This window comes from Octodon degus, unplaced genomic scaffold (genome assembly GCF_000260255.1).
Source record: "Octodon degus isolate 3935 unplaced genomic scaffold, OctDeg1.0 scaffold00041, whole genome shotgun sequence".
In the NCBI taxonomy this organism is placed as follows: Eukaryota; Metazoa; Chordata; class Mammalia; order Rodentia; family Octodontidae; genus Octodon; species Octodon degus.
In genome coordinates this window covers 1834176-1839293 of record NW_004524617.1, presented here as the reverse complement: position 1 = coordinate 1839293, position 5118 = coordinate 1834176, and the positions used below count along the sequence as shown (strand labels likewise).

At 34.0% G+C, this 5118-nt stretch overlaps 1 protein-coding gene across 3 annotated transcripts in view; it reads right to left on the bottom strand.

Moving 5' to 3' along the window:
- Dmd (dystrophin) overlaps window positions 1-5118 on the bottom strand; it is a 1613500-nt gene that overhangs the window by 1382342 nt on the left and 226040 nt on the right. The window lies entirely within an intron of this gene.

The window sequence follows — 5118 nt, the reverse complement described above, 5'->3', positions numbered from 1 at the left end:
CTCTCATAGCAGGAATTGAACTCACAACCTCATGCTTGCCAGGCACAAGCTGTGCTGCTAAGCTAAGCTATATCTGTTGCCAGCCCTTGGAGCACTTTATAATGAATACCCTGTAAGATGAAACACCAAGAGTCAACCAATTGTTAGGAGGCTAATTGTACCCTAAGAGAAGGATAATGTTTCCAACTGGGTTTTGAATTTTAATTCTAAACTTCATAGAAATCTCAATAGGGGGTGGGTTGGGAGGGCTCTGTTTCTGTTCTATTCAAGACAAAGGAACATTTCTAACTTCTCCCTGCCCATACTACAGACAAAATGTGACTATGGCTACCAAGTCCCTTTCTATTAAACATACTTGTGGCCCAAACCCCAGATATTAGCTCAGATGTTTGATGTTTTCTTGATGACTTAAGCTAATTAAGTGGTAGATGAGGGGGTGTGACTTTGGAATTCATATTTTACTAAGAACTACAGAGTTCTGAAATCTAAGGGAGCACTAGAGTCTCCTGGTACATCTCCACTTTCCTAACTGTCATCCAAGTGCTAGGTATGTTGAGGATCTGCAGCTCAGAGTCATTTGGGAGTTTCCCAATATTGTCTCTTTCCTTATTCTTTATAAAAGCATGAAATAAATACTACTTGGCATGCAAATTCAGAAAGATGGATGACCTCTGCTCTCTTCTGTCTGCAGTACAGGCAGAGACAGTCTTGTAATCGAAATTATTCTCCCAGTAACTTTGTTTGGAATTGATCAAATGCCACCTTCCTGTTGATGGGGTCAGTGACAGGTTTCATTGGCAGGGTCTCAGGGGAAGTTTGGGCAATAAGCACACTAACATAGCCATTTATTACTATACTGCCTTTTTGACAAGACAATACTCATTTTTGCAGTAATGTAATTAAATGCATTTTAAGGGCCAGATTAAGTCTCACACAAAGATGAGTAAACATTTTTAAGATGGTCAGTTTATTTTTTTAGCTTGTCTTGCCCAAGTATATAAGTACTCATTTCTTGCATATGACAAAAAATTCTAATTTAGTTGTTTCATGTAATTATGCCCTAGAAAATTCATAGAATTGCACAGATTTGCTTATAAATGACATAATTATACATTTCACAAAATTGGCTTATTGTATATATCTGGCACATACTCCTTCATGATTAATCAAATGACAAAATATATACATTTCTGTTTTCATTTTAAATATCAGAAGCCAAACTAGTGTTTGATGAAGACAATTCTGCATTTAATGATAGATTTCAAAATCCAAATGCTCAATTTCTCCATTTCAAACCAAAAATCTCACCAATTTAAGAAATACATAAATCAGGAGGCTATTTGAATGTGAAATATCCACTGTTGCACCAGATTTTACACCAGGTAGCTGAGTCAACAGCGCAACTCATACAAATTTATTTTGACCTGCATGTATTCCATTCTACTGGTGACTATAGTGTTATTAATAAAATTTTCAAATTAATAATTTTTATTTATTTGCATTAGCTCTTATAATCCCTGAGGTAATGATCATCATCCAAAATAGCATATTTTACATTTTCACACACTGGTGTGTTTATCTTTGTTTAAAACAATAGCATTTTTATCTGCTTTTAGAGATTAATTATTTATCCTATTAGGGGCAGAACTGACAACCCATTTTTTTCTCTTTCAACAGTATTTATGTTGTTTTTTAAATAAGGAGGTTGTTTATGAATAAGAACTTCAAAATATTAAAATAAAATCTGCATTTCATCTAAAATAATTAAGGTCCAAAAGGTTTTGATGTTTGTTTTCATTATTTTTCTTAAAAGGAAAATAATTCTTAGTTTTCTGTAACTTTTTCCTGCTTCTTTATTGACATGTAGTTTTCTTAATCTCCATTACTGACATCTAAGATGCCATTATTTCTTAAAATTCATATTGGTGCCCCATAAACATAGTAATTATGGATAATAGATAGCAAGGAAATTAACTGAGAAGCCAAATACAATAAAGGAAAGAGAAACAAAAGTATGCTCACATTTGATTATGAAGTTGGATTTAACTTCCTGACGCCAAATTTAAAACTCAAATTTCTTCTTGTTTGGTATTTTGGCCTATTCATAATTTGATTTGCACAGAGGAACTATAACAAAATGAGATTAACTTAAGTAATAATTTGGGCTAGCCACACACCTCTGAAGACTAGAATGTTGTATCTTAGGAAATAAGATCCAGGATCAGCCTCAGTCCTAAAGCACATATTTTAGAAAGTAAGCACCACCCTGCCCTCTTACTTCTCCTTTGTTGAACTCCTCTACTTGACCATTTCTGTCTTTCATAGATTTTTTTGCATACTGAATAATGTCATTTTCCTCATGATGAATATTCACCGAACTGTAGAGATTAAAGCATATATATATATATATATATATATATATATATATTTGGTTGCTACAGGGTCTCTCTACACATAGTGATCCTCCTGCTTTCAGCCTCCCCAGTGCTGGATTACAGGCATGCACTACTATGCCCTGACTCTGGCCTCAGCCCTCCCTGAGGGGAGAGGCTGGCGTGGCATATGGGGCCTGAGATGGAACCATGGTCCTTGAGCTTGCCTAAGCTTGTATAAACAGGCACTTTAGTCTGCTGAGAGATCTCACCGGCCTCCAAGAAAATACTTTAATACTGTAATAAGAAGGTTTTAGGGGAATGCTGCGTGACATCTATTCAAATCCAAGATTTTTCAAATTGAATTTTTATATCTGCTTCTAGAAATAATATTTATTTTTTAATTTTTCTGCAGTGGAAACTTTATTAACCTGATTACAATGCCCTTCAATTAAACACTAGGTGTTGTACCATGTGCAGTGAAAGGTCAATTAATACTATACTGTGAATGGTTTTTAAGATTGTAAGAGATAAGTCTTAGAGCAATTGGTGTCACTTGAGGAAAGTAAATGGATTAATCATGTCAAATGCTATTACTCCATGCTCAGACTTGGCATGAAAAGACTCTGCAGATGACTTAGAAACATTAAAACTTTTAAAGTTGATAAAGCAGTCAAGAAAAGTTATGAATGAGAAAGACATTACAGTCTCTACTGTCTTAAACTGCTGATAATTAAGTTATCTTTTTTCTTACATTTCTTTTTTCCATTACAAAAATACATTACAATGCCTCTAATTCTTAAAGTACCTCTGATTACAATTACCTATGAGCACTAATTCTGCTATGCTTTATAAAGTAAACTCAAAATGTTAATATGCATTCAACATAGTTAATTAAAACTGATTTTTGAAGGATTTTTCATACCAACTATTTTAATGCAGTCATTATAGATAACAAAAGTCGTACATATTGGTAAAATAAACTAAGGATTGATTCTTTGAATTTTTATGAGATACAGGAATGTCCCCAAAGTACTCTTTGACAGCACTTTAAAGCTGTGAACTCATTTCTGAGGAAAGTTTATTTTAAAATTTTTACTATTTTCATTTAATATAAAATTCTAATGCATATAACTTTTGGTAGAAACAAATCACAAATTTAATGTTCAAGAAACTATCAAAATTCAATCCAAAAATCTAGACATTTGGAAGTCTATTTCATCATCTATTCCTTGAAAGTATATCATACTCTTTGACATAGTCATGCAGGTCTATAATGAATAAACTATATCCACGAAATAACATTCAACTTGGCTTAAAAAAATTTTACACTGTTATTTAAAAATCAGTGTAATTGGAAGTATCATGTTCATTTTCTCTTCTTTATGAAAAATCCCTTGCACTCATATTCAGATTAAGCTTTTTCATTTGAATTTTGTGAACTCTTCCTTGAATAATTACACCCTTCTGAATTGTGATGTGTACAAATCCTGTCTAACCTTTTGAAAATCAACTTCTCTTGTTAATGTTCCTTATATCATTATGGATATTCATGAATCATTAGGAAGGAAGTGCTATAGCCAGACTAATTCATTTTGTTTTTCTATGTTCATTTTCTGTTTTAATTGCATATGCCAAGAATATGCTACCCTCATATTTGGCACACAAACATCATAAAATGTGAAAGAAAGCCCTGTAGGTGCTTATAGAGGAGTATTATAGAACAAAACTGATTTCTATGACCTAATGTTGAGGTCAAAACAGGTTTTTAGGGCTGGCCAAATAGCTCTGTGGACTCAAGCACCTACTTAGGCAGAGCTCAGCCACCTGGGTTCCATCCAGGACATGCGGTGCCAGCACCGCCCCCAGGGCATGCTGAGATGGCAATTGAGAGTGGGCATGGTGGTGTGTGCCTATAATCCCAGCGCTTGGGAGGCTTAAAACAGCAGAATCACCAGGAGTCCGATCTATATAGTGAGACCCCGTAGGCCTGTACTAATTACATAAAATAGAATAAAATAAAATAAAAGTAAAAAAAAAACCCAGGTTTGTAAGTTTGAAGTTTGTATGTAGGCACAGGCAATACTCAAAGCTTTTGTTATGCCATACCGGGTTTTGCATGCAGGGCCTTCAAAATACACTATATTTCCAGCCTACTTTATTCTCCCCCTGTTATTTGTATATATTTGTAATACACTATCATTATATACATTTATTTCAAGTAATTGGTACATATAGATGTTGAAACTTAATCATTTTACTTTCCCTTTGTGTCACTGTGCCTTTATAATTTCAGTTTCCTTAAGGTTTGAAACGAGGTCTTACTAAATCACTAAGGTGCCCAGATTGCGTTCAAACTTGCAACCATACTACTGCTTATAAACTTTTAAATAAGTTATCATTTTCTTTTCAGTACCTAAAAGTTGATTTTAAGTGCCACACAATTGCGTGGGATAAGGTAATTTTGTTTTGAAACAAATGATTCATTGTTTCTATGCTTTCTATATAGTACAACTTTTCTTCAACTAATTCACAGTTGCTATTGGCATAGTTATCAGTTATAAGGCCAAAGAATCTCGAGAAGAAAAATGGACCATATGACATATCATAATGGCATATGTTTCTCTCTATTTTTCTCTGTCTATATATACATCATAGGGCCGGGAGATAGCTCAGTGACTTAAGACCCTGCGTGGCAAGTGCAAGGTCCTGAGTTCGATCCTCAGTACCAAAAAGAAAAAAGAAA